Source organism: Nothobranchius furzeri, chromosome 2 (genome assembly GCF_043380555.1).
Source record: "Nothobranchius furzeri strain GRZ-AD chromosome 2, NfurGRZ-RIMD1, whole genome shotgun sequence".
Lineage (NCBI taxonomy): Eukaryota > Metazoa > Chordata > Actinopteri > Cyprinodontiformes > Nothobranchiidae > Nothobranchius > Nothobranchius furzeri.
In genome coordinates, this window is record NC_091742.1 from 27,516,276 (window position 1) to 27,541,226 (window position 24,951).

The 24,951-nt window shown below is 37.4% G+C and overlaps 49 non-coding genes across 49 annotated transcripts; 20 read left to right on the forward strand and 29 right to left on the reverse strand.

Annotated features, from left to right (window-relative positions):
- Window positions 1–465: 465 nt before the first annotated feature.
- trnaq-cug (transfer RNA glutamine (anticodon CUG)) lies at window positions 466–537 on the reverse strand. Its single transcript has one exon. It is a non-coding gene; the product is annotated as a tRNA-Gln (tRNA).
- Window positions 538–975: 438 nt separating this feature from the next.
- trnaf-gaa (transfer RNA phenylalanine (anticodon GAA)) lies at window positions 976–1,048 on the forward strand. Its single transcript has one exon. It is a non-coding gene; the product is annotated as a tRNA-Phe (tRNA).
- A 711-nt stretch (window positions 1,049–1,759) lies between these two features.
- Window positions 1,760–1,831, reverse strand: trnaq-cug (transfer RNA glutamine (anticodon CUG)). Its single transcript has one exon. It is a non-coding gene; the product is annotated as a tRNA-Gln (tRNA).
- Window positions 1,832–2,269: 438 nt separating this feature from the next.
- trnaf-gaa (transfer RNA phenylalanine (anticodon GAA)) lies at window positions 2,270–2,342 on the forward strand. Its single transcript has one exon. It is a non-coding gene; the product is annotated as a tRNA-Phe (tRNA).
- Window positions 2,343–3,055: 713 nt separating this feature from the next.
- Window positions 3,056–3,127, reverse strand: trnaq-cug (transfer RNA glutamine (anticodon CUG)). The gene has a single exon. It is a non-coding gene; the product is annotated as a tRNA-Gln (tRNA).
- A 438-nt stretch (window positions 3,128–3,565) lies between these two features.
- trnaf-gaa (transfer RNA phenylalanine (anticodon GAA)) lies at window positions 3,566–3,638 on the forward strand. The gene has a single exon. It is a non-coding gene; the product is annotated as a tRNA-Phe (tRNA).
- Window positions 3,639–3,804: 166 nt separating this feature from the next.
- trnaq-uug (transfer RNA glutamine (anticodon UUG)) lies at window positions 3,805–3,876 on the reverse strand. The gene has a single exon. It is a non-coding gene; the product is annotated as a tRNA-Gln (tRNA).
- Window positions 3,877–4,349: 473 nt separating this feature from the next.
- Window positions 4,350–4,421, reverse strand: trnaq-cug (transfer RNA glutamine (anticodon CUG)). The gene has a single exon. It is a non-coding gene; the product is annotated as a tRNA-Gln (tRNA).
- Window positions 4,422–4,859: 438 nt separating this feature from the next.
- trnaf-gaa (transfer RNA phenylalanine (anticodon GAA)) lies at window positions 4,860–4,932 on the forward strand. Its single transcript has one exon. It is a non-coding gene; the product is annotated as a tRNA-Phe (tRNA).
- Window positions 4,933–5,097: 165 nt separating this feature from the next.
- On the reverse strand, window positions 5,098–5,169 carry trnaq-cug (transfer RNA glutamine (anticodon CUG)). Its single transcript has one exon. It is a non-coding gene; the product is annotated as a tRNA-Gln (tRNA).
- Window positions 5,170–5,605: 436 nt separating this feature from the next.
- On the forward strand, window positions 5,606–5,678 carry trnaf-gaa (transfer RNA phenylalanine (anticodon GAA)). Its single transcript has one exon. It is a non-coding gene; the product is annotated as a tRNA-Phe (tRNA).
- A 713-nt stretch (window positions 5,679–6,391) lies between these two features.
- Window positions 6,392–6,463, reverse strand: trnaq-cug (transfer RNA glutamine (anticodon CUG)). Its single transcript has one exon. It is a non-coding gene; the product is annotated as a tRNA-Gln (tRNA).
- A 433-nt stretch (window positions 6,464–6,896) lies between these two features.
- On the forward strand, window positions 6,897–6,969 carry trnaf-gaa (transfer RNA phenylalanine (anticodon GAA)). Its single transcript has one exon. It is a non-coding gene; the product is annotated as a tRNA-Phe (tRNA).
- Window positions 6,970–7,135: 166 nt separating this feature from the next.
- trnaq-uug (transfer RNA glutamine (anticodon UUG)) lies at window positions 7,136–7,207 on the reverse strand. Its single transcript has one exon. It is a non-coding gene; the product is annotated as a tRNA-Gln (tRNA).
- Window positions 7,208–7,682: 475 nt separating this feature from the next.
- trnaq-cug (transfer RNA glutamine (anticodon CUG)) lies at window positions 7,683–7,754 on the reverse strand. Its single transcript has one exon. It is a non-coding gene; the product is annotated as a tRNA-Gln (tRNA).
- A 433-nt stretch (window positions 7,755–8,187) lies between these two features.
- trnaf-gaa (transfer RNA phenylalanine (anticodon GAA)) lies at window positions 8,188–8,260 on the forward strand. Its single transcript has one exon. It is a non-coding gene; the product is annotated as a tRNA-Phe (tRNA).
- A 166-nt stretch (window positions 8,261–8,426) lies between these two features.
- On the reverse strand, window positions 8,427–8,498 carry trnaq-uug (transfer RNA glutamine (anticodon UUG)). Its single transcript has one exon. It is a non-coding gene; the product is annotated as a tRNA-Gln (tRNA).
- A 474-nt stretch (window positions 8,499–8,972) lies between these two features.
- On the reverse strand, window positions 8,973–9,044 carry trnaq-cug (transfer RNA glutamine (anticodon CUG)). The gene has a single exon. It is a non-coding gene; the product is annotated as a tRNA-Gln (tRNA).
- Window positions 9,045–9,483: 439 nt separating this feature from the next.
- trnaf-gaa (transfer RNA phenylalanine (anticodon GAA)) lies at window positions 9,484–9,556 on the forward strand. The gene has a single exon. It is a non-coding gene; the product is annotated as a tRNA-Phe (tRNA).
- Window positions 9,557–9,722: 166 nt separating this feature from the next.
- trnaq-uug (transfer RNA glutamine (anticodon UUG)) lies at window positions 9,723–9,794 on the reverse strand. Its single transcript has one exon. It is a non-coding gene; the product is annotated as a tRNA-Gln (tRNA).
- A 475-nt stretch (window positions 9,795–10,269) lies between these two features.
- On the reverse strand, window positions 10,270–10,341 carry trnaq-cug (transfer RNA glutamine (anticodon CUG)). The gene has a single exon. It is a non-coding gene; the product is annotated as a tRNA-Gln (tRNA).
- A 433-nt stretch (window positions 10,342–10,774) lies between these two features.
- Window positions 10,775–10,847, forward strand: trnaf-gaa (transfer RNA phenylalanine (anticodon GAA)). The gene has a single exon. It is a non-coding gene; the product is annotated as a tRNA-Phe (tRNA).
- Window positions 10,848–11,013: 166 nt separating this feature from the next.
- trnaq-uug (transfer RNA glutamine (anticodon UUG)) lies at window positions 11,014–11,085 on the reverse strand. Its single transcript has one exon. It is a non-coding gene; the product is annotated as a tRNA-Gln (tRNA).
- Window positions 11,086–11,559: 474 nt separating this feature from the next.
- Window positions 11,560–11,631, reverse strand: trnaq-cug (transfer RNA glutamine (anticodon CUG)). Its single transcript has one exon. It is a non-coding gene; the product is annotated as a tRNA-Gln (tRNA).
- A 439-nt stretch (window positions 11,632–12,070) lies between these two features.
- trnaf-gaa (transfer RNA phenylalanine (anticodon GAA)) lies at window positions 12,071–12,143 on the forward strand. Its single transcript has one exon. It is a non-coding gene; the product is annotated as a tRNA-Phe (tRNA).
- A 166-nt stretch (window positions 12,144–12,309) lies between these two features.
- Window positions 12,310–12,381, reverse strand: trnaq-uug (transfer RNA glutamine (anticodon UUG)). Its single transcript has one exon. It is a non-coding gene; the product is annotated as a tRNA-Gln (tRNA).
- Window positions 12,382–13,358: 977 nt separating this feature from the next.
- trnaf-gaa (transfer RNA phenylalanine (anticodon GAA)) lies at window positions 13,359–13,431 on the forward strand. The gene has a single exon. It is a non-coding gene; the product is annotated as a tRNA-Phe (tRNA).
- Window positions 13,432–14,146: 715 nt separating this feature from the next.
- trnaq-cug (transfer RNA glutamine (anticodon CUG)) lies at window positions 14,147–14,218 on the reverse strand. Its single transcript has one exon. It is a non-coding gene; the product is annotated as a tRNA-Gln (tRNA).
- Window positions 14,219–14,656: 438 nt separating this feature from the next.
- trnaf-gaa (transfer RNA phenylalanine (anticodon GAA)) lies at window positions 14,657–14,729 on the forward strand. Its single transcript has one exon. It is a non-coding gene; the product is annotated as a tRNA-Phe (tRNA).
- A 166-nt stretch (window positions 14,730–14,895) lies between these two features.
- On the reverse strand, window positions 14,896–14,967 carry trnaq-uug (transfer RNA glutamine (anticodon UUG)). The gene has a single exon. It is a non-coding gene; the product is annotated as a tRNA-Gln (tRNA).
- A 475-nt stretch (window positions 14,968–15,442) lies between these two features.
- trnaq-cug (transfer RNA glutamine (anticodon CUG)) lies at window positions 15,443–15,514 on the reverse strand. The gene has a single exon. It is a non-coding gene; the product is annotated as a tRNA-Gln (tRNA).
- A 438-nt stretch (window positions 15,515–15,952) lies between these two features.
- On the forward strand, window positions 15,953–16,025 carry trnaf-gaa (transfer RNA phenylalanine (anticodon GAA)). The gene has a single exon. It is a non-coding gene; the product is annotated as a tRNA-Phe (tRNA).
- Window positions 16,026–16,190: 165 nt separating this feature from the next.
- Window positions 16,191–16,262, reverse strand: trnaq-cug (transfer RNA glutamine (anticodon CUG)). Its single transcript has one exon. It is a non-coding gene; the product is annotated as a tRNA-Gln (tRNA).
- A 436-nt stretch (window positions 16,263–16,698) lies between these two features.
- trnaf-gaa (transfer RNA phenylalanine (anticodon GAA)) lies at window positions 16,699–16,771 on the forward strand. Its single transcript has one exon. It is a non-coding gene; the product is annotated as a tRNA-Phe (tRNA).
- Window positions 16,772–16,937: 166 nt separating this feature from the next.
- trnaq-uug (transfer RNA glutamine (anticodon UUG)) lies at window positions 16,938–17,009 on the reverse strand. Its single transcript has one exon. It is a non-coding gene; the product is annotated as a tRNA-Gln (tRNA).
- Window positions 17,010–17,482: 473 nt separating this feature from the next.
- Window positions 17,483–17,554, reverse strand: trnaq-cug (transfer RNA glutamine (anticodon CUG)). Its single transcript has one exon. It is a non-coding gene; the product is annotated as a tRNA-Gln (tRNA).
- A 433-nt stretch (window positions 17,555–17,987) lies between these two features.
- Window positions 17,988–18,060, forward strand: trnaf-gaa (transfer RNA phenylalanine (anticodon GAA)). Its single transcript has one exon. It is a non-coding gene; the product is annotated as a tRNA-Phe (tRNA).
- A 166-nt stretch (window positions 18,061–18,226) lies between these two features.
- trnaq-uug (transfer RNA glutamine (anticodon UUG)) lies at window positions 18,227–18,298 on the reverse strand. Its single transcript has one exon. It is a non-coding gene; the product is annotated as a tRNA-Gln (tRNA).
- Window positions 18,299–18,773: 475 nt separating this feature from the next.
- On the reverse strand, window positions 18,774–18,845 carry trnaq-cug (transfer RNA glutamine (anticodon CUG)). Its single transcript has one exon. It is a non-coding gene; the product is annotated as a tRNA-Gln (tRNA).
- Window positions 18,846–19,278: 433 nt separating this feature from the next.
- trnaf-gaa (transfer RNA phenylalanine (anticodon GAA)) lies at window positions 19,279–19,351 on the forward strand. Its single transcript has one exon. It is a non-coding gene; the product is annotated as a tRNA-Phe (tRNA).
- A 166-nt stretch (window positions 19,352–19,517) lies between these two features.
- Window positions 19,518–19,589, reverse strand: trnaq-uug (transfer RNA glutamine (anticodon UUG)). Its single transcript has one exon. It is a non-coding gene; the product is annotated as a tRNA-Gln (tRNA).
- Window positions 19,590–20,566: 977 nt separating this feature from the next.
- trnaf-gaa (transfer RNA phenylalanine (anticodon GAA)) lies at window positions 20,567–20,639 on the forward strand. The gene has a single exon. It is a non-coding gene; the product is annotated as a tRNA-Phe (tRNA).
- A 151-nt stretch (window positions 20,640–20,790) lies between these two features.
- trnaq-uug (transfer RNA glutamine (anticodon UUG)) lies at window positions 20,791–20,862 on the reverse strand. Its single transcript has one exon. It is a non-coding gene; the product is annotated as a tRNA-Gln (tRNA).
- Window positions 20,863–21,839: 977 nt separating this feature from the next.
- trnaf-gaa (transfer RNA phenylalanine (anticodon GAA)) lies at window positions 21,840–21,912 on the forward strand. The gene has a single exon. It is a non-coding gene; the product is annotated as a tRNA-Phe (tRNA).
- A 166-nt stretch (window positions 21,913–22,078) lies between these two features.
- trnaq-uug (transfer RNA glutamine (anticodon UUG)) lies at window positions 22,079–22,150 on the reverse strand. The gene has a single exon. It is a non-coding gene; the product is annotated as a tRNA-Gln (tRNA).
- A 975-nt stretch (window positions 22,151–23,125) lies between these two features.
- Window positions 23,126–23,198, forward strand: trnaf-gaa (transfer RNA phenylalanine (anticodon GAA)). The gene has a single exon. It is a non-coding gene; the product is annotated as a tRNA-Phe (tRNA).
- A 166-nt stretch (window positions 23,199–23,364) lies between these two features.
- On the reverse strand, window positions 23,365–23,436 carry trnaq-uug (transfer RNA glutamine (anticodon UUG)). Its single transcript has one exon. It is a non-coding gene; the product is annotated as a tRNA-Gln (tRNA).
- A 977-nt stretch (window positions 23,437–24,413) lies between these two features.
- trnaf-gaa (transfer RNA phenylalanine (anticodon GAA)) lies at window positions 24,414–24,486 on the forward strand. The gene has a single exon. It is a non-coding gene; the product is annotated as a tRNA-Phe (tRNA).
- Window positions 24,487–24,652: 166 nt separating this feature from the next.
- Window positions 24,653–24,724, reverse strand: trnaq-uug (transfer RNA glutamine (anticodon UUG)). The gene has a single exon. It is a non-coding gene; the product is annotated as a tRNA-Gln (tRNA).
- Between the last annotated feature and the right edge of the window lie 227 nt (window positions 24,725–24,951).

Here is a 24,951-nt window from a genome sequence, read left to right on the forward strand (position 1 = left end):
GAGAGTATAGTGGAAAGAATACTAAATATGACTGGACTGCAATGTGCTTGTTCATAGATCCATAAATTGAGGACTTGGAACCATTCCTGCAGCAGTCCCACAATGGTCAAAATATCAATCAGTGAAATACTAGCAACCATTTGCAAAGGGCAAAATTCTTGTGTAGAGCACCATCACTTGCATTAAACAAAGTGGATATTTGCAAGTTTGGAAGTTTGATTTGTGGATGTCAGCATCCGTTCTCATTCGATACAGTATTACGAAGAGCATAATAAGACCCTTGGTTCCATCTCCAAAATCAATTAATGCATTGCAAGAGGCAGTCAATAATGTCCTAAGACATTTTTCAGAAACAAATGAAAAAACTTTCAAAGATTTGCTGAGAATATGAAATACTTAATGATTATAAATTTCCTCACCAATTGTCTTCTTGTGACAGAACACTTGAGAAGCATTTAAACAATTTGGTTCCACTGAGACTTGAACTCAGATCGCTGAATTCAGAGTCCAGAGTACTAACCATTACACCATGGAACCGATGACCCGCTGTATTTTAATCTTTTTGTCACAATTCTCACAATGATTTTATTTGTGAGAAACCAAAGATTTGTGGCAACACGGTATATAATTGTTAGAGCATAGCTTGTATTGAATGACATGCAACTGAATCGGTTTTTCCATGACTGTAGGAGGCATGAGAATGCAACACACATTGGTAGATATTGAAAGAAAAGTTAAGATTTTTCTGAGTCTGAGCAGATAACGTATAAGATCCAACTGCGCCTTTTGATCAATGTCCAGGTACAGTTCCTTCATATGTAGATGAGCTTTTTGATCATTTCCCACCATCACAGACTTGGAGGCAATCAATTGAAAAACTCAACTGACAAATGTTTGTTACCAGTGCCAAGTGTGGAATGCTGTTGGATCCAATATAGTCACTTGGCATTTTTGGGTGAATGAACAGTTTTCTCAGCTGGAATAGCTCAGTTGGGAGAGCAATAGACTGAAGATCTAAAGGTCCCTGGTTCAATCCTGGGTTTCAGCAAAGTCTATGAGTGGGAGAAAAACTTCGAATTGGTTAGCATTTTGAAAAAAGACAATTTCTCATTTCATCATTTCAAATCAAGTAATACATTTCATGATTCCTTCAATGAAAATTTCAAAGAGAAATCTTGGACACCATTGATTGTCCTAGATATCAAAACAGGTAAAGGTTTCACTGAGATTTCATCTCAGATCGCTGGATTCAAAGTCCAGAGTGCTGACTATTACACCATGAAACCCTAGAACTTTGAGAGTATAGTGGAAAGAATACTAAATATGACTGGACTGCAATATGCTTGTTCATAGATCCATAAATTGAGGACTTGGAACCATTCCTGCAGCAATCCCACAATGGTCAAAATATCAATCAGTGAAATACTAGCAACCATTTGCAAAGGGCAAAATTCTTGTGTAGAGCACCATCACTTGCATTAAACAAAGTGGATATTTGCAAGTTTGGAAGTTTGATTTGTGGATGTCAGCATCCGTTCTCATTCGATACAGTATTACGAAGAGCATAATAAGACCCTTGGTTCCATCTCCAAAATCAATTAATGCATTGCAAGAGGCAGTCAATAATGTCCTAAGACATTTTTCAGAAACAAATGAAAAAACTTTCAAAGATTTGCTGAGAATATGAAATACTTAATGATTATAAATTTCCTCACCAGTTAATCTTGTGACAGAATACTTGAGAAGCACTTAACCAATTTGGTTCCACTGAGACTTGAACTCAGATCGCTGGATTCAGAGTCCAGAGTGCTAACCATTACACCATGGAACCGATGACCTGCTGTATTTTAACCTTTTTGTCACGATTCTCACAATGATTTTATTTGTGAGAAACCAAAGATTTGTGGCAACACGGTATATAATTGTTAGAGCATAGCTTGTATTGAATGACATGCAACAGAATCGGTTTTTCCATGACTGTAGGAGGCATGAGAATGCAACACACATTGGTAGATATTGAAAGAAAAGTTAAGATTTTACTCAGTCTGAGCAGATAACGTATACGATCCAATTGCGCCTTTTGATCAATGTCCAGGTACAGTTCCTTCATATGTAGATGAGCTTTTTGATCATTTCCCACCATCACAGACTTGGAGGCAATCAACTGAAAAACTCAACTGACAAACGTTTGTTACCAGTGCCAAGTGTGGAATGCTGTTGGATCCAATATAATCACTTGGCATTTTTGGGTGAATGAACAGTTTTGTCAGCTGGAATAGCTCAGTTGGGAGAGCGTTAGACTGAAGATCTAAAGGTCCCTGGTTCAATCCTGGGTTTCAGCAAAGTCAATGGGTGGGAGACATACATTTGATTGGTTACAGTTTTGAAAAAAGACAATTTCTCATTTCATCATTTCAAATCAAGTAATACATTTCATGATTCCTTCAATGAAAATTTCAACGAAAAATCTTGGACACCATTGATTGTCCTAGATATCAAAACAGGCAAAGGTTTCACTGACATTTGAACTCAGATCGCTGGATTCAAAGTCCACAGTGCTGACCATTACACCATGAAACCCTAGAACTTTGAGAGTATAGTGGAAAGAATACTAAATATGACTGGACTGCAATGTGCTTGTTCATAGATCCATAAATTGAGGACTTGGAACCATTCCTGCAGCAGTCCCACAATGGTCAAAATATCAATCAGTGAAATACTAGCAACCATTTGCAAAGGGCAAAATTCTTGTGTAGAGCACCATCACTTGCATTAAACAAAGTGGATATTTGCAAGTTTGGAAGTTTGATTTTTGGATGTCAGCATCCGTTCTCATTCGATACAGTATTACGAAGAGCATAATAAGACCCTTGGTTCCATCTCCAAAATCAATTAATGCATTGCAAGAGGCAGTCAATAATGTCCTAAGACATTTTTCAGAAACAAATGAAAAAACTTTCAAAGATTTGCTGAGAATATGAAATACTTAATGATTATAAATTTCCTCACCAATTGTCTTCTTGTGACAGAACACTTGAGAAGCATTTAAACAATTTGGTTCCACTGAGACTTGAACTCAGATCGCTGAATTCAGAGTCCAGAGTACTAACCATTACACCATGGAACCGATGACCCGCTGTATTTTAATCTTTTTGTCACAATTCTCACAATGATTTTATTTGTGAGAAACCAAAGATTTGTGGCAACACGGTATATAATTGTTAGAGCATAGCTTGTATTGAATGACATGCAACTGAATCGGTTTTTCCATGACTGTAGGAGGCATGAGAATGCAACACACATTGGTAGATATTGAAAGAAAAGTTAAGATTTTTCTGAGTCTGAGCAGATAACGTATAAGATCCAACTGCGCCTTTTGATCAATGTCCAGGTACAGTTCCTTCATATGTAGATGAGCTTTTTGATCATTTCCCACCATCACAGACTTGGAGGCAATCAATTGAAAAACTCAACTGACAAATGTTTGTTACCAGTGCCAAGTGTGGAATGCTGTTGGATCCAATATAGTCACTTGGCATTTTTGGGTGAATGAACAGTTTTCTCAGCTGGAATAGCTCAGTTGGGAGAGCAATAGACTGAAGATCTAAAGGTCCCTGGTTCAATCCTGGGTTTCAGCAAAGTCTATGAGTGGGAGAAAAACTTCGAATTGGTTAGCATTTTGAAAAAAGACAATTTCTCATTTCATCATTTCAAATCAAGTAATACATTTCATGATTCCTTCAATGAAAATTTCAAAGAGAAATCTTGGACACCATTGATTGTCCTAGATATCAAAACAGGTAAAGGTTTCACTGAGATTTCATCTCAGATCGCTGGATTCAAAGTCCAGAGTGCTGACCATTACACCATGAAACCCTAGAACTTTGAGAGTATAGTGGAAAGAATACTAAATATGACTGGACTGCAATATGCTTGTTCATAGATCCATAAATTGAGGACTTGGAACCATTCCTGCAGCAATCCCACAATGGTCAAAATATCAATCAGTGAAATACTAGCAACCATTTGCAAAGGGCAAAATTCTTGTGTAGAGCACCATCACTTGCATTAAACAAAGTGGATATTTGCAAGTTTGGAAGTTTGATTTGTGGATGTCAGCATCCGTTCTCATTCGATACAGTATTACGAAGAGCATAATAAGACCCTTGGTTCCATCTCCAAAATCAATTAATGCATTGCAAGAGGCAGTCAATAATGTCCTAAGACATTTTTCAGAAACAAATGAAAAAACTTTCAAAGATTTGCTGAGAATATGAAATACTTAATGATTATAAATTTCCTCACCAGTTAATCTTGTGACAGAATACTTGAGAAGCACTTAACCAATTTGGTTCCACTGAGACTTGAACTCAGATCGCTGGATTCAGAGTCCAGAGTGCTAACCATTACACCATGGAACCGATGACCTGCTGTATTTTAACCTTTTTGTCACGATTCTCACAATGATTTTATTTGTGAGAAACCAAAGATTTGTGGCAACACGGTATATAATTGTTAGAGCATAGCTTGTATTGAATGACATGCAACAGAATCGGTTTTTCCATGACTGTAGGAGGCATGAGAATGCAACACACATTGGTAGATATTGAAAGAAAAGTTAAGATTTTACTCAGTCTGAGCAGATAACGTATACGATCCAATTGCGCCTTTTGATCAATGTCCAGGTACAGTTCCTTCATATGTAGATGAGCTTTTTGATCATTTCCCACCATCACAGACTTGGAGGCAATCAACTGAAAAACTCAACTGACAAACGTTTGTTACCAGTGCCAAGTGTGGAATGCTGTTGGATCCAATATAATCACTTGGCATTTTTGGGTGAATGAACAGTTTTGTCAGCTGGAATAGCTCAGTTGGGAGAGCGTTAGACTGAAGATCTAAAGGTCCCTGGTTCAATCCCGGGTTTCACCAAACTCTATGAGTGGGAGAAACACTTTGAATTGGTTAGCATTTTGAAAAAAGACAATTCTCATTTCATCATTTCAAATCAAGTAATACATTTCATGATTCCTTCAATGAAATTTTCAAAGAGAAATCTTGGACACGATTGATTGTCCTAGATATCAAAACAGGCAAAGGTTCCACTGAGACTTGAACTCAGATCACTGAATTCAGAGTCCAGAGTGCTAACCATTACACCATGGAACCGATGACCCGCTGTATTTTAACCTTTTTGTCACGATTCTCACAATGATTTTATTTGTGAGAAACCAAAGATTTGTGGCAATACGGTATATAATTGTTAGAGCATAGCTTGTATTGAATGACATGCAACAGAATCGGTTTTTCCATGACTGTAGGAGGCATGAGAATGCAACACACATTGGTAGATATTGAAAGAAAAGTTGATTTTACTCAGTCTGAGCAGATAACGTATACGATCCAATTGCGCCTTTTGATCAATGTCCAGGTACAGTTCCTTCATATATAGATTAGCTTTTTGATCATTTCCCACCATCACAGACTTGGAGGCAATCAATTGAAAAATTCAACTGACAAACGTTTTTTACCAGTGCCAAGTGTGGAATGCTGTTGGATCCAATATAGTCACTTGGCATTTTTGGGTGAATGAACAGTTTTGACAGCTGGAATAGCTCAGTTGGGAGAGCGTTAGACTGAAGATCTAAAGGTCCCTGGTTCAATCCTGGGTTTCAGCAAAGTCAATGGGTGGGAGACATACATTTGATTGGTTACAGTTTTGAAAAAAGACAATTTCTCATTTCATCATTTCAAATCAAGTAATACATTTCATGATTCCTTCAATGAAAATTTCAAAGAAAAATCTTGGACACCATTGATTGTCCTAGATATCAAAACAGGCAAAGGTTTCACTGACATTTGAACTCAGATCGCTGGATTCAAAGTCCACAGTGCTGACCATTACACCATGAAACCCTAGAACTTTGAGAGTATAGTGGAAAGAATACTAAATATGACTGGACTGCAATGTGCTTGTTCATAGATCCATAAATTGAGGACTTGGAACCATTCCTGCAGCAGTCCCACAATGGTCAAAATATCAATCAGTGAAATACTAGCAACCATTTGCAAAGGGCAAAATTCTTGTGTAGAGCACCATCACTTGCATTAAACAAAGTGGATATTTGCAAGTTTGGAAGTTTGATTTTTGGATGTCAGCATCCGTTCTCATTCGATACAGTATTACGAAGAGCATAATAAGACCCTTGGTTCCATCTCCAAAATCAATTAATGCATTGCAAGAGGCAGTCAATAATGTCCTAAGACATTTTTCAGAAACAAATGAAAAAACTTTCAAAGATTTGCTGAGAATATGAAATACTTAATGATTATAAATTTCCTCACCAATTGTCTTCTTGTGACAGAACACTTGAGAAGCATTTAAACAATTTGGTTCCACTGAGACTTGAACTCAGATCGCTGGATTCAGAGTCCAGAGTGCTAACAATTACACCATGGAACCGATGACCTGCAGTATTTTAACCTTTTTGTCACGATTCTCACAATGATTTTATTTGTGAGAAACCAAAGATTTGTGGCAACATGGTATATAATTGTTAGAGCATAGCTTGTATTGAATGACATGCAACAGAATCGGTTTTTCCATGACTGTAGGAGGCATGAGAATGCAACACACATTGGTAGATATTGAAAGAAAAGTTAAGATTTTTCTGAGTCTGAGCAGATAACGTATACGATCCAATTGCGCCTTTTGATCAATGTCCAGGTACAGTTCCTTCATATGTAGATGAGATTTTTGATCATTCCATCACAGACTTGGAGGCAATCAATTGAAAAACTCAACTGACAAACGTTTGTTACCAGTGCCAAGTGTGGAATGCTGTTGGATCCAATATAATCACTTGGCCTTTTTGGGTGAATGAACAGTTTTGTCAGCTGGAATAGCTCAGTTGGGAGAGCGTTAGACTGAAGATCTAAAGGTCCCTGGTTCAATCCTGGGTTTCAGCAAAGTCTATGAGTGGGAGAAAAACTTTGAATTGGTTAGCATTTTGAAAAAAGACAATTTCTCATTTCATCATTTCAAATCAAGTAATACATTTCATGATTCCTTCAATGAAAATTTCAAAGAGAAATCTTGGACACCATTGATTGTCCTAGATATCAAAACAGGCAAAGGTTTCACTGAGATTTGAACTCAGATCGCTGGATTCAAAGTCCAGAGTGCTGACCATTACACCATGAAACCCTAGAACTTTGAGAGTATAGTGGAAAGAATACTAAATATGACTGGACTGCAATGTGCTTGTTCATAGATCCATAAATTGAGGACTTGGAACCATTCCTGCAGCAGTCCCACAATGGTCAAAATATCAATCAGTGAAATACTAGCAACCATTTGCAAAGGGCAAAATTCTTGTGTAGAGCACCGTCACTTGCATTAAACAAAGTGGATATTTGCAAGTTTGGAAGTTTGATTTGTGGATGTCAGCATCCGTTCTCATTCGATACAGTATTACGAAGAGCATAATAAGACCCTTGGTTCCATCTCCAAAATCAATTAATGCATTGCAAGAGGCAGTCAATAATGTCCTAAGACATTTTTCAGAAACAAATGAAAAAACTTTCAAAGATTTGCTGAGAATATGAAATACTTAATGATTATAAATTTCCTCACCAATTGTCTTCTTGTGACAGAACACTTGAGAAGCATTTAAACAATTTGGTTCCACTGAGACTTGAACTCAGATCGCTGGATTCAGAGTCCAGAGTGCTAACCATTACACCATGGAACCGATGACCTGCAGTATTTTAACCTTTTTGTCACGATTCTCACAATGATTTTATTTGTGAGAAACCAAAGATTTGTGGCAACATGGTATATAATTGTTAGAGCATAGCTTGTATTGAATGACATGCAACAGAATCGGTTTTTCCATGACTGTAGGAGGCATGAGAATGCAACACACATTGGTAGATATTGAAAGAAAAGTTAAGATTTTTCTGAGTCTGAGCAGATAACGTATACGATCCAATTGCGCCTTTTGATCAATGTCCAGGTACAGTTCCTTCATATGTAGATGAGATTTTTGATCATTCCATCACAGACTTGGAGGCAATCAATTGAAAAACTCAACTGACAAACGTTTGTTACCAGTGCCAAGTGTGGAATGCTGTTGGATCCAATATAATCACTTGGCATTTTTGGGTCAATGAACAGTTTTGTCAGCTGGAATAGCTCAGTTGGGAGAGCGTTAGACTGAAGATCTAAAGGTCCCTGGTTCAATCCCGGGTTTCAGCAAAGTCTATGAGTGGGAGAAACACTTTGAATTGGTTAGCATTTTGAAAAAAGACAATTTCTCATTTCATCATTTCAAATCAAGTAATACATTTCATGATTCCTTCAATGAAATTTTCAAAGAGAAATTTTGGGCACCACTGATTGTCCTAGATATCAAAACAGGCAAAGGTTTCACTGAGATTTGAACTCAGATCGCTGGATTCAAAGTCCAGAGTGCTGACCATTACTCCATGAAACCCTAGAACTTTGAGAGTATAGCGGAAAGAATACTAAATATGACTGGACTGCAATGTGCTTGTTCATAGATCCATAAATTGAGGATTTGGAACTTTTCCCGCAGCAATCCCACAATGGTCAAAATATCAATCAGTGAAATACTAGCAACCATTTGCAAAGGGCAAAATTCTTGTGTAGAGACCATCACTTGCATTAAACAAAGTGGATATTTGCAAGATTGGAAGTTTGATTTGTGAATGTCAGCATCCGTTCTCATTCGATACAGTATTACGAAGAGCATAATAAGACCCTTGGTTCCATCTCCAAAATCAATTAATGCATTGCAAGAGGCAATCAATAATGTCCTAAGACATTTTTCAGAAACAAATGAAAAAACTTTCAAAGATTTGCAGAGAATATGAAATACTTAATGATTATAAATTTCCTCACCAATTGTCTTCTTGTGACAGAACACTTGAGAAGCATTTAACCAATTTGGTTCCACTGAGACTTGAACTCAGATCGCTGGATTCAGAGTCCAGAGTGCTAACCATTACACCATGGAACCGAAGACCCGCTGTATTTTAACCTTTTTGTCACGATTCTCACAATGATTTTAATTGTGAGAAAACCAAAGATTTGTGGCAACACGGTATATAATTGTTAGAGCATAGCTTGTATTGAATGACATGCAACAGAATCGGTTTTTCCATGACTGTAGGAGGCATGAGAATGCAACACACATTGGTAGATATTGAAAGAAAAGTTAAGATTTTACTGAGTCTGAGCAGATAACGAATAAGATCCAACTGCGCCTTTTGATCAATGTCCAGGTACAGTTCCTTCATATGTAGATGAGCTTTTTGATCATTTCCCACCATCACAGACTTGGAGGCAATCAATTGAAAAACTCAACTGACAAACTTTTGTTACCAGTGCCAAGTGTGGAATGCTGTTGGATCCAATATAGTCACTTGGCATTTTTGGGTGAATGAACAGTTTTGTCAGCTGGAATAGCTCAGTTGGGAGAGCGTTAGACTGAAGATCTAAAGGTCCCTGGTTCAATCCTGGGTTTCAGCAAAGTCTATGAGTGGGAGAAAAACTTTGAATTGGTTAGCATTTTGAAAAAAGACAATTTCTCATTTCATCATTTCAAATCAAGTAATACATTTCATGATTCCTTCAATGAAAATTTCAAAGAGAAATCTTGGACACCATTGATTGTCCTAGATATCAAAACAGGCAAAGGTTTCACTGAGATTTGAACTCAGATCGCTGGATTCAAAGTCCAGAGTGCTGACCATTACACCATGAAACCCTAGAACTTTGAGAGTATAGTGGAAAGAATACTAAATATGACTGGACTGCAATGTGCTTGTTCATAGATCCATAAATTGAGGACTTGGAACCATTCCTGCAGCAGTCCCACAATGGTCAAAATATCAATCAGTGAAATACTAGCAACCATTTGCAAAGGGCAAAATTCTTGTGTAGAGCACCGTCACTTGCATTAAACAAAGTGGATATTTGCAAGTTTGGAAGTTTGATTTGTGGATGTCAGCATCCGTTCTCATTCGATACAGTATTACGAAGAGCATAATAAGACCCTTGGTTCCATCTCCAAAATCAATTAATGCATTGCAAGAGGCAGTCAATAATGTCCTAAGACATTTTTCAGAAACAAATGAAAAAACTTTCAAAGATTTGCTGAGAATATGAAATACTTAATGATTATAAATTTCCTCACCAATTGTCTTCTTGTGACAGAACACTTGAGAAGCATTTAAACAATTTGGTTCCACTGAGACTTGAACTCAGATCGCTGGATTCAGAGTCCAGAGTGCTAACCATTACACCATGGAACCGAAGACCCGCTGTATTTAAACCTTTTTGTCACGATTCTCACAATGATTTTATTTGTGAGAAACCAAAGATTTGTGGCAACATGGTATATAATTGTTAGAGCATAGCTTGTATTGAATGACATGCAACAGAATCGGTTTTTCCATGACTGTAGGAGGCATGAGAATGCAACACACATTGGTAGATATTGAAAGAAAAGTTAAGATTTTTCTGAGTCTGAGCAGATAACGTATACGATCCAATTGCGCCTTTTGATCAATGTCCAGGTACAGTTCCTTCATATGTAGATGAGATTTTTGATCATTCCATCACAGACTTGGAGGCAATCAATTGAAAAACTCAACTGACAAACGTTTGTTACCAGTGCCAAGTGTGGAATGCTGTTGGATCCAATATAATCACTTGGCATTTTTGGGTCAATGAACAGTTTTGTCAGCTGGAATAGCTCAGTTGGGAGAGCGTTAGACTGAAGATCTAAAGGTCCCTGGTTCAATCCCGGGTTTCAGCAAAGTCTATGAGTGGGAGAAACACTTTGAATTGGTTAGCATTTTGAAAAAAGACAATTTCTCATTTCATCATTTCAAATCAAGTAATACATTTCATGATTCCTTCAATGAAATTTTCAAAGAGAAATTTTGGGCACCACTGATTGTCCTAGATATCAAAACAGGCAAAGGTTTCACTGAGATTTGAACTCAGATCGCTGGATTCAAAGTCCAGAGTGCTGACCATTACTCCATGAAACCCTAGAACTTTGAGAGTATAGCGGAAAGAATACTAAATATGACTGGACTGCAATGTGCTTGTTCATAGATCCATAAATTGAGGATTTGGAACTTTTCCCGCAGCAATCCCACAATGGTCAAAATATCAATCAGTGAAATACTAGCAACCATTTGCAAAGGGCAAAATTCTTGTGTAGAGACCATCACTTGCATTAAACAAAGTGGATATTTGCAAGATTGTAAGTTTGATTTGTGAATGTCAGCATCCGTTCTCATTCGATACAGTATTACGAAGAGCATAATAAGACCCTTGGTTCCATCTCCAAAATCAATTAATGCATTGCAAGAGGCAATCAATAATGTCCTAAGACATTTTTCAGAAACAAATGAAAAAACTTTCAAAGATTTGCAGAGAATATGAAATACTTAATGATTATAAATTTCCTCACCAATTGTCTTCTTGTGACAGAACACTTGAGAAGCATTTAACCAATTTGGTTCCACTGAGACTTGAACTCAGATCGCTGGATTCAGAGTCCAGAGTGCTAACCATTACACCATGGAACCGAAGACCCGCTGTATTTTAACCTTTTTGTCACGATTCTCACAATGATTTTAATTGTGAGAAAACCAAAGATTTGTGGCAACACGGTATATAATTGTTAGAGCATAGCTTGTATTGAATGACATGCAACAGAATCGGTTTTTCCATGACTGTAGGAGGCATGAGAATGCAACACACATTGGTAGATATTGAAAGAAAAGTTAAGATTTTACTGAGTCTGAGCAGATAACGAATAAGATCCAACTGCGCCTTTTGATCAATGTCCAGGTACAGTTCCTTCATATGTAGATGAGCTTTTTGATCATTTCCCACCATCACAGACTTGGAGGCAATCAATTGAAAAACTCAACTGACAAACTTTTGTTACCAGTGCCAAGTGTGGAATGCTGTTGGATCCAATATAGTCACTTGGCATTTTTGGGTGAATGAACAGTCTTGTCAGCTGGAATAGCTCAGTTGGGAGAGCGTTAGACTGAAGATCTAAAGGTCCCTGGTTCAATCCCGGGTTTCAGCAAAGTCTATGAGTGGGAGAAACACTTTGAATTGGTTAGCATTTTGAAAAAAGAAAATTTCTCATTTCATCATTTCAAATCAAGTAATACTTTTCATGATTCCTTCAATGAAAATTTCAAAGAGAAATCTTGGACACCATTGATTGTCCTAGATATCAAAACAGGCAAAGGTTTCACTGAGATTTGAACTCAGATCGCTGGATTCAAAGTCCAGAGTGCTGACCATTACACCATGAAACCCTAGAACTTTGAGAGTATAGCGGAAAGAATACTAAATATGACTGGACTGCAATGTGCTTGTTCATAGATCCATAAATTGAGGATTTGGAACTATTCCCGCAGCAATCCCACAATGGTCAAAATATCAATCAGTGAAATACTAGCAACCATTTGCAAAGGGCAAAATTCTTGTGTAGAGACCATCACTTGCATTAAACAAAGTGGATATTTGCAAGATTGGAAGTTTGATTTGTGAATGTCAGCATCCGTTCTCATTCGATACAGTATTACGAAGAGCATAATAAGACCCTTGGTTCCATCTCCAAAATCAATTAATGCATTGCAAGAGGCAATCAATAATGTCCTAAGACATTTCTCAGAAACAAATGAAAAAACTTTCAAAGATTTGCAGAGAATATGAAATACTTAATGATTATAAATTTCCTCACCAATTGTCTCCTTGTGACAGAACACTTGAGAAGCATTTAACCAATTTGGTTCCACTGAGACTTGAACTCAGATCGCTGGATTCAGAGTGCTAACCATTACACCATGGAACCGAAGACCCGCTGCATTTTAACCTTTTTGTCACGATTCTCACAATGATTTTATTTGTGAGAAACCAAAGATTTGTGGAAACACGGTATATAATTGTTAGAGCATAGCTTGTATTGAATGACATGCAACAGAATCGGTTTTTCCATGACTGTAGGAGGCATGAGAATGCAACACACATTGGTAGATATTGAAAGAAAAGTTAAGATTTTACTGAGTCTGAGCAGATAACGTATAAGATCCAACTGCGCCTTTTGATAAATGTCCAGGTACAGTTCCTTCATATGTAGATGAGCTTTTTGATCATTTCCCACCATCACAGACTTGGAGGCAATCGATTGAAAAACTCAACTGACAAACGTTTGTTACCAGTGCCAAGTGTGGAATGCTGTTGGATCCAATATAGTCACTTGGCATTTTTGGGTCAATGAACAGTTTTGTCAGCTGGAATAGCTCAGTTGGGAGAGCGTTAGACTGAAGATCTAAAGGTCCCTGGTTCAATCGCGGGTTTCAGCAAAGTCTATGAGTGGGAGAAACACTTTGAATTGGTCACAGTTTTGAAAAAAAAAACAATTTCTCATTTCATCATTTCAAATCAAGTAATACATTTCATGATTCCTTCAATGAAATTTTCAAAGAGAAATCTTGGACACCATTGATTGTCCTAGATATCAAAAGAGGCAAAGGTTTCACTGAGATTTGAAATCAGATCGCTGGATTTAAAGTCCAGAGTGCTGACCATTACACCATGAAACCCTAGAACTTTGAGAGTATAGTGGAAAGAATACTAAATATGACTGGACTGCAATGCGCTTGTTCATAGATCCATAAATTGAGGACTTGGAACCATTCCTGCAGCAATCCCACAATGGTCAAAATATCAATCAGTGAAATACTAGCAACCATTTGCAAAGGGCAAAATTCTTGTGTAGAGCACCATCACTTGCATTAAACAAAGTGGATATTTGCAAGTTTGGAAGTTTGATTTGTGGATGTCAGCATCCGTTCTCATTTGATACAGTATTACGAAGAGCATAATAAGACCCTTGGTTCCATCTCCAAAATAGATTAATGCATTGCAAGAGGCAATCAATAATGTCCAAAGACATTTTTCAGAAACAAATGAAAAAACTTTCAAAGATTTGCTGAGAATATGAAATACTTAATAATTATAAATTTCCTCACCAATTGTCTTCTTGTGACAGAACACTTGAGAAGCACTTAACCAATTTGGTTCCACTGAGACTTGAACTCAGATCGCTGGATTCAGAGTCCAGAGTGCTAACCATTACACCATGGAACCGATGACCCACTGTATTTTAACCTTTTTGTCACGATTCTCACAATGATTTTATTTGTGAGAAACCAAAGATTTGTGGCAACACGGTATATAATTGTTAGAGCATAGCTTGTATTGAATGACATGCAACAGAATCGGTTTTTCCATGACTGTAGGAGGCATGAGAATGCAACACACATTGGTAGATATTGAAAGAAAAGTTAAGATTTTACTCAGTCTGAGCAGATAACGTATAAGATCCAATTGCGCCTTTTGATCAATGTCCAGGTACAGTTCCTTCATATGTAGATGAGCTTTTTGATCATTTCCCACCATCACAGACTTGGAGGCAATCAACTGAAAAACTCAACTGACAAACGTTTGTTACCAGTGCCAAGTGTGGAATGCTGTTGGATCCAATATAATCACTTGGCATTTTTGGGTGAATGAACAGTTTTGTCAGCTGGAATAGCTCAGTTGGGAGAGCGTTAGACTGAAGATCTAAAGGTCCCTGGTTCAATCCCGGGTTTCAGCAAAGTCTTTGAGTGGGAGAAACACTTTGAATTGGTCACAGTTTTGACAAAAGACAATTTCTCATTTCATCATTTCAAATCAAGTAATACATTTCATGATTCCTTCAATGAAATTTTCAAAGAGAAATCTTGGACACCATTGATTGTCCTAGATATCAAAACAGGCAAAGGTTTCACTGAGATTTGAACTCAGATCGCTGGATTCAAAGTCCAGAGTGCTGACCATTACACCATGAAACCCTAGAACTTTGAGAGTATAGTGGAAAGAATACTAAATATGACTGGACTGCAATGCGCTTGTTCATAGATCCATAAATTGAGGACTTGGAACCATTCCTGCAGCAATCCCACAATGGTCAAAATATCAATCAGTGAAATACTAGCAACCATTTGCAAAGGGCAAAATTCTTGTGTAGAGCACCATCACTTGCATTAAACAAAGTGGATATTTGCAAGTTTGGAAGTTTGATTTGTGGATGTCAGCATCCGTTCTCATTCGATACAGTATTACGAAGAGCATAATAAGACCCTTGGTTCCATCTCCAAAATCAATTAATGCATTGCAAGAGGCAGTCAATAATGTCCTAAGACATTTTTCAGAAACAAATGAAAAAACTTTCAAAGATTTGCTGAGAATATGAAATACTTAATGATTATAAATTTCCTCACCAGTTGTCTTCTTGTGACAGAATACTTGAGAAGCACTTAACCAATTTGGTTCCACTGAGACTTGAACTCAGATCGCTGGATTCAGAGTCCAGAGTGCTAACCATTACACCATGGAACCGATGACCCGCTGTATTTTAACCTTTTTGTCACGATTCTCACAATGATTTTATTTGTGAGAAACCAAAGATTTGTGGCAACACGGTATATAATTGTTAGAGCATAGCTTGTATTGAATGACATGCAACAGAATCGGTTTTTCCATGACTGTAGGAGGCATGAGAATGCAACACACATTGGTAGATATTGAAAGAAAAGTTAAGATTTTACTCAGTCTGAGCAGATAACGTATACGATCCAATAGCGCCTTTTGATCAATGTGCAGGTACAGTTCCTTCATATGTAGATGAGCTTTTTGATCATTTCCCACCATCACAGACTTGGAGGCAATCAACTGAAAAACTCAACTGACAAACGTTTGTTACCAGTGCCAAGTGTGGAATGCTGTTGGATCCAATATAATCACTTGGCATTTTTGGGTGAATGAACAGTTTTGTCAGCTGGAATAGCTCAGTTGGGAGAGCGTTAGACTGAAGATCTAAAGGTCCCTGGTTCAATCCCGGGTTTCAGCAAAGTCTATGAGTGGGAGAAACACTTTGAATTGGTTATCATTTTGAAAAAAGACAATTCTCATTTCATCATTTCAAATCAAGTAATACATTTCATGATTCCTTCAATGAAATTTTCAAAGAGAAATCTTGGACACGATTGATTGTCCTAGATATCAAAACAGGCAAAGGTTCCACTGAGACTTGAACTCAGATCACTGAATTCAGAGTCCAGAGTGCTAACCATTACACCATGGAACCGATGACCCGCTGTATTTTAACCTTTTTGTCACGATTCTCACAATTATTTTATTTGTGAGAAACCAAAGATTTGTGGCAATACGGTATATAATTGTTAGAGCATAGCTTGTATTGAATGACATGCAACAGAATCGGTTTTTCCATGACTGTAGGAGGCATGAGAATGCAACACACATTGGTAGATATTGAAAGAAAAGTTGATTTTACTCAGTCTGAGCAGATAACGTATACGATCCAATTGCGTCTTTTGATCAATGTCCAGGTACAGTTCCTTCATATATAGATTAGCTTTTTGATCATTTCCCACCATCACAGACTTGGAGGCAATCAATTGAAAAACTCAAATGACAAACGTTTTTTACCAGTGCCAAGTGTGGAATGCTGTTGGATCCAATATAGTCACTTGGCATTTTTGGGTGAATGAACAGTTTTGACAGCTGGAATAGCTCAGTTGGGAGAGCGTTAGATTGAAGCTCTAAAGGTCCCTGGTTCAATCCCGGGTTTCAGCAAAGTCAATGGGTGGGAGACATACATTTGATTGGTTACAGTTTTGAAAAAAGACAATTTCTCATTTCATCATTTCAAATCAAGTAATACATTTCATGATTCCTTCAATGAAAATTTCAAAGAAAAATCTTGGACACCATTGATTGTCCTAGATATCAAAACAGGCAAAGGTTTCACTGACATTTGAACTCAGATCGCTGGATTCAAAGTCCAGAGTGCTGACCATTACACCATGAAACCCTAGAACTTTGAGAGTATAGTGGAAAGAATACTAAATATGACTGGACTGCAATGTGCTTGTTCATAGATCCATAAATTGAGGACTTGGAACCATTCCTGCAGCAGTCCCACAATGGTCAAAATATCAATCAGTGAAATACTAGCAACCATTTGCAAAGGGCAAAATTCTTGTGTAGAGCACCATCACTTGCATTAAACAAAGTGGATATTTGCAAGTTTGGAAGTTTGATTTGTGGATGTCAGCATCCGTTCTCATTCGATACAGTATTACGAAGAGCATAATAAGACCCTTGGTTCCATCTCCAAAATCAATTAATGCATTGCAAGAGGCAGTCAATAATGTCCTAAGACATTTTTCAGAAACAAATGAAAAAACTTTCAAAGATTTGCTGAGAATATGAAATACTTAATGATTATAAATTTCCTCACCAATTGTCTTCTTGTGACAGAACACTTGAGAAGCATAAACAATTTGGTTCCACTGAGACTTGAACTCAGATCGCTGGATTCAGAGTCCAGAGTGCTAACCATTACACCATGGAACCGATGACCTGCAGTATTTTAACCTTTTTGTCACGATTCTCACAATGATTTTATTTGTGAGAAACCAAAGATTTGTGGCAACATGGTATATAATTGTTAGAGCATAGCTTGTATTGAATGACATGCAACAGAATCGGTTTTTCCATGACTGTAGGAGGCATGAGAATGCAACACACATTGGTAGATATTGAAAGAAAAGTTAAGATTTTTCTGAGTCTGAGCAGATAACATATAAGATCCAACTGCGCCTTTTGATCAATGTCCAGGTACAGTTCCTTCATATGTAGATGAGATTTTTGATCATTCCATCACAGACTTGGAGGCAATCAATTGAAAAACTCAACTGACAAACATTTGTTACCAGTGCCAAGTGTGGAATGCTGTTGGATCCAATATAATCACTTGGCCTTTTTGGGTGAATGAACAGTTTTGTCAGCTGGAATAGCTCAGTTGGGAGAGCGTTAGACTGAAGATCTAAAGGTCCCTGGTTCAATCCTGGGTTTCAGCAAAGTCTATGAGTGGGAGAAAAACTTTGAATTGGTTAGCATTTTGAAAAAAGACAATTTCTCATTTCATCATTTCAAATCAAGTAATACATTTCATGATTCCTTCAATGAAAATTTCAAAGAGAAATCTTGGACACCATTGATTGTCCTAGATATCAAAACAGGCAAAGGTTTCACTGAGATTTGAACTCAGATCGCTGGATTCAAAGTCCAGAGTGCTGACCATTACACCATGAAACCCTAGAACTTTGAGAGTATAGTGGAAAGAATACTAAATATGACTGGACTGCAATGTGCTTGTTCATAGATCCATAAATTGAGGACTTGGAACCATTCCTGCAGCAGTCCCACAATGGTCAAAATATCAATCAGTGAAATACTAGCAACCATTTGCAAAGGGCAAAATTCTTGTGTAGAGCACCGTCACTTGCATTAAACAAAGTGGATATTTGCAAGTTTGGAAGTTTGATTTGCGGATGTCAGCATCCGTTCTCATTCGATACAGTATTACGAAGAGCATAATAAGACCCTTGGTTCCATCTCCAAAATCAATTAATGCATTGCAAGAGGCAGTCAATAATGTCCTAAGACATTTTTCAGAAACAAATGAAAAAACTTTCAAAGATTTGCTGAGAATATGAAATACTTAATGATTATAAATTTCCTCACCAATTGTCTTCTTGTGACAGAACACTTGAGAAGCATTTAAACAATTTGGTTCCACTGAGACTTGAACTCAGATCGCTGGATTCAGAGTCCAGAGTACTAACCATTACACCATGGAACCAATGACCTGCAGTATTTTAACCTTTTTGTCACGATTCTCACAATGATTTTATTTGTGAGAAACCAAAGATTTGTGGCAACATGGTATATAATTGTTAGAGCATAGCTTGTATTGAATGACATGCAACAGAATCGGTTTTTCCATGACTGTAGGAGGCATGAGAATGCAACACACATTGGTAGATATTGAAAGAAAAGTTAAGATTTTTCTGAGTCTGAGCAGATAACGTATACGATCCAATTGCGCCTTTTGATCAATGTCCAGGTACAGTTCCTTCATATGTAGATGAGATTTTTGATCATTCCATCACAGACTTGGAGGCAATCAATTGAAAAACTCAACTGACAAACGTTTGTTACCAGTGCCAAGTGTGGAATGCTGTTGGATCCAATATAATCACTTGGCCTTTTTGGGTGAATGAACAGTTTTGTCAGCTGGAATAGCTCAGTTGGGAGAGCGTTAGACTGAAGATCTAAAGGTCCCTGGTTCAATCCTGGGTTTCAGCAAAGTCTATGAGTGGGAGAAAAACTTTGAATTGGTTAGCATTTTGAAAAAAGACAATTTCTCATTTCATCATTTCAAATCAAGTAATACATTTCATGATTCCTTCAATGAAAATTTCAAAGAGAAATCTTGGACACCATTGATTGTCCTAGATATCAAAACAGGCAAAGGTTTCACTGAGATTTGAACTCAGATCGCTGGATTCAAAGTCCAGAGTGCTGACCATTACTCCATGAAACCCTAGAACTTTGAGAGTATAGTGGAAAGAATACTAAATATGACTGGACTGCAATATGCTTGTTCATAGATCCATAAATTGAGGACTTGGAACCATTCCTGCAGCAATCCCACAATGGTCAAAATATCAATCAGTGAAATACTAGCAACCATTTGCAAAGGGCAAAATTCTTGTGTAGAGCACCATCACTTGCATTAAACAAAGTGGATATTTGCAAGTTTGGAAGTTTGATTTGTGGATGTCAGCATCCGTTCTCATTCGATACAGTATTACGAAGAGCATAAGACCCTTGGTTCCATCTCCAAAATCAATTAATGCATTGCAAGAGGCAATCAATAATGTCCTAAGACATTTTTCAGAAACAAATGAAAAAAACTTTCAAAGATTTGCAGAGAATATGAAATACTTAATGATTATAAATTTCCTCACCAATTGTCTTCTTGTGACAGAACACTTGAGAAGCATTTAACCAATTTGGTTCCACTGAGACTTGAACTCAGATCGCTGGATTCAGAGTGCTAACCATTACACCATGGAACCGAAGACCCGCTGTATTTTAACCTTTTTGTCACGATTCTCACAATGATTTTAATTGTGAGAAAACCAAAGATTTGTGGCAACACGGTATATAATTGTTAGAGCATAGCTTGTATTGAATGACATGCAACAGAATCGGGTTTTCCATGACTGTAGGAGGCATGAGAATGCAACACACATTGGTAGATATTGAAAGAAAAGTTAAGATTTTACTGAGTCTGAGCAGATAACGAATAAGATCCAACTGCGCCTTTTGATCAATGTCCAGGTACAGTTCCTTCATATGTAGATGAGCTTTTTGATCATTTCCCACCATCACAGACTTGGAGGCAATCAATTGAAAAACTCAACTGACAAACTTTTGTTACCAGTGCCAAGTGTGGAATGCTGTTGGATCCAATATAGTCACTTGGCATTTTTGGGTGAATGAACAGTTTTGTCAGCGGGAATAGCTCAGTTGGGAGAGCGTTAGACTGAAGATCTAAAGGTCCCTGGTTCAATCCCGGGTTTCAGCAAAGTCTATGAGTGGGAGAAACACTTTGAATTGGTTAGCATTTTGAAAAAAGAAAATTTCTCATTTCATAATACTTTTCATGATTCCTTCAATGAAAATTTCAAAGAGAAATCTTGGACACCATTGATTGTCCTAGATATCAAAACAGGCAAAGGTTTCACTGAGATTTGAACTCAGATCGCTGGATTCAAAGTCCAGAGTGCTGACCATTACACCATGAAACCCTAGAACTTTGAGAGTATAGCGGAAAAAATACTAAATATGACTGGACTGCAATGTGCTTGTTCATAGATCCATAAATTGAGGATTTGGAACTATTCCCGCAGCAATCCCACAATGGTCAAAATATCAATCAGTGAAATACTAGCAACCATTTGCAAAGGGCAAAATTCTTGTGTAGAGACCATCACTTGCATTAAACAAAGTGGATATTTGCAAGATTGGAAGTTTGATTTGTGAATGTCAGCATCCGTTCTCATTCGATACAGTATTACGAAGAGCATAATAAGACCCTTGGTTCCATCTCCAAAATCAATTAATGCATTGCAAGAGGCAATCAATAATGTCCTAAGACATTTCTCAGAAACAAATGAAAAAACTTTCAAAGATTTGCAGAGAATATGAAATACTTAATGATTATAAATTTCCTCACCAATTGTCTTCTTGTGACAGAACACTTGAGAAGCATTTAACCAATTTGGTTCCACTGAGACTTGAACTCAGATCGCTGGATTCAGAGTGCTAACCATTACACCATGGAACCGAAGACCCGCTGCATTTTAACCTTTTTGTCACGATTCTCACAATGATTTTATTTGTGAGAAACCAAAGATTTGTGGAAACACGGTATATAATTGTTAGAGCATAGCTTGTATTGAATGACATGCAACAGAATCGGTTTTTCCATGACTGTAGGAGGCATGAGAATGCAACACACATTGGTAGATATTGAAAGAAAAGTTAAGATTTTACTGAGTCTGAGCAGATAACGAATAAGATCCAACTGCGCCTTTTGATCAATGTCCAGGTACAGTTCCTTCATATGTAGATGAGCTTTTTGATCATTTCCCACCATCACAGACTTGGAGGCAATCAATTGAAAAACTCAACTGACAAACGTTTGTTACCAGTGCCAAGTGTGGAATGCTGTTGGATCCAATATAGTCACTTGGCATTTTTGGGTGAATGAACAGTTTTGTCAGCTGGAATAGCTCAGTTGGGAGAGCGTTAGACTGAAGATCTAAAGGTCCCTGGTTCAATCCCGGGTTTCAGCAAAGTCTATGAGTGGGAGAAGCACTTTGAATTGGTTAGCATTTTGAAAAAAGACAATTTCTCATTTCATCATTTCAAATCAAGTAATACTTTTCATGATTCCTTCAATGAAAATTTCAAAGAGAAATCTTGGACACCATTGATTGTCCTAGATATCAAAACAGGCAAAAGTTTCACTGAGATTTGAACTCAGATCGCTGGATTCAAAGTCCAGAGTGCTGACCATTACACCATGAAACCCTAGAACTTTGAGAGTATAGCGGAAAGAATACTAAATATGACTGGACTGCAATGTGCTTGTTCATAGATCCATAAATTGAGGATTTGGAACTATTCCCGCAGCAATCCCACAATGGTCAAAATATCAATCAGTGAAATACTAGCAACCATTTGCAAAGGGCAAAATTCTTGTGTAGAGACCATCACTTGCATTAAACAAAGTGGATATTTGCAAGATTGGAAGTTTGATTTGTGAATGTCAGCATCCGTTCTCATTCGATACAGTATTACGAAGAGCATAATAAGACCCTTGGTTCCATCTCCAAAATCAATTAATGCATTGCAAGAGGCAATCAATAATGTCCTAAGACATTTCTCAGAAACAAATGAAAAAACTTTCAAAGATTTGCAGAGAATATGAAATACTTAATGATTATAAATTTCCTCACCAATTGTCTTCTTGTGACAACACTTGAGAAGCATTTAACCAATTTGGTTCCACTGAGACTTGAACTCAGATCGCTGGATTCAGAGTGCTAACCATTACACCATGGAACCGAAGACCCGCTGCATTTTAACCTTTTTGTCACGATTCTCACAATGATTTTATTTGTGAGAAACCAAAGATTTGTGGAAACACGGTATATAATTGTTAGAGCATAGCTTGTATTGAATGACATGCAACAGAATCGGTTTTTCCATGACTGTAGGAGGCATGAGAATGCAACACACATTGGTAGATATTGAAAGAAAAGTTAAGATTTTACTGAGTCTGAGCAGATAACATATAAGATCCAACTGCGCCTTTTGATCAATGTCCAGGTACAGTTCCTTCATATGTAGATGAGCTTTTTGATCATTTCCCACCATCACAGACTTGGAGGCAATCGATTGAAAAACTCAACTGACAAACGTTTGTTACCAGTGCCAAGTGTAGAATGCTGTTGGATCCAATATAGTCACTTGGCATTTTTGGGTCAATGAACAGTTTTGTCAGCTGGAATAGCTCAGTTGGGAGAGCGTTAGACTGAAGATCTAAAGGTACCTGGTTCAATCCCGGGTTTCAGCAAAGTCTATGAGTGGGAGAAACACTTTGAACTGGTTAGCATTTTGAAAAAAGACAATTTCTCATTTCATCATTTCAAATCCAGTAATACATTTCATGATTCCTTCAATGAAAATTTCAAAGAGAAATCTTGGACACCATTGATTGTCCTAGATATCAAAACAGGCAAAGGTTTCACTGAGATTTGAACTCAGATAGCTGGATTCAAAGTCCAGAGTGCTGACCATTACACCATGAAACCCTAGAACTTTGAGAGTATAGCGGAAAGAATACTAAATATGACTGGACTGCAATGTGCTTGTTCATAGATCCATAAATTGAGGATTTGGAACTATTCCCGCAGCAATCCCACAATGGTCAAAATATCAATCAGTGAAATACTAGCAACCATTTGCAAAGGGCAAAATTCTTGTGTAGAGACCATCACTTGCATTAAACAAAGTGGATATTTGCAAGATTGGAAGTTTGATTTGTGAATGTCAGCATCCGTTCTCATTCGATACAGTATTACGAAGAGCATAATAAGACCCTTGGTTCCATCTCCAAAATCAATTAATGCATTGCAAGAGGCAATCAATAATGTCCTAAGACATTTCTCAGAAACAAATGAAAAAACTTTCAAAGATTTGCAGAGAATATGAAATACTTAATGATTATAAATTTCCTCACCAATTGTCTTCTTGTGACAGAACACTTGAGAAGCATTTAACCAATTTGGTTCCACTGAGACTTGAACTCAGATCGCTGGATTCAGAGTGCTAACCATTACACCATGAAACCGAAGACCCGCTGCATTTTAACCTTTTTGTCACGATTCTCACAATGATTTTATTTGTGAGAAACCAAAGATTTGTGGAAACACGGTATATAATTGTTAGAGCATAGCTTGTATTGAATGACATGCAACAGAATCGGTTTTTCCATGACTGTAGGAGGCATGAGAATGCAACACACATTGGTAGATATTGAAAGAAAAGTTAAGATTTTACTGAGTCTGAGCAGATAACGTATAAGATCCAACTGCGCCTTTTGATCAATGTCCAGGTACAGTTCCTTCATATGTAGATGAGCTTTTTGATCATTTCCCACCATCACAGACTTGGAGGCAATCGATTGAAAAACTCAACTGACAAACGTTTGTTACCAGTGCCAAGTGTAGAATGCTGTTGGATCCAATATAGTCACTTGGCATTTTTGGGTCAATGAACAGTTTTGTCAGCTGGAATAGCTCAGTTGGGAGAGCGTTAGACTGAAGATCTAAAGGTCCCTGGTTCAATCCCGGGTTTCAGCAAAGTCTATGAGTGGGAGAAACACTTTGAATTGGTTAGCATTTTGAAAAAAGACAATTTCTCATTTCATCATTTCAAATCAAGTAATACATTTCATGATTCCTTCAATGAAAATTTCAAAGAGAAATCTTGGACACCATTGATTGTCCTAGATATCAAAACAGGCAAAGGTTTCACTGAGATTTGAACTCACATCGCTGGATTCAAAGTCCAGAGTGCTGACCATTACACCATGAAACCCTAGAACTTTGAGAGTATAGTGGAAAGAATACTAAATATGACTGGACTGCAATGTGCTTGTTCATAGATCCATAAATTGAGGACTTGGAACCATTCCCGCAGCAATCCCACAATGGTCAAAATATCAATCAGTGAAATACTAGCAACCATTTGCAAAGAGCAAAATTCTTGTGTAGAGATTATCACTTGCATTAAACAAAGTGGATATTTGCAAGATTGGAAGTTTG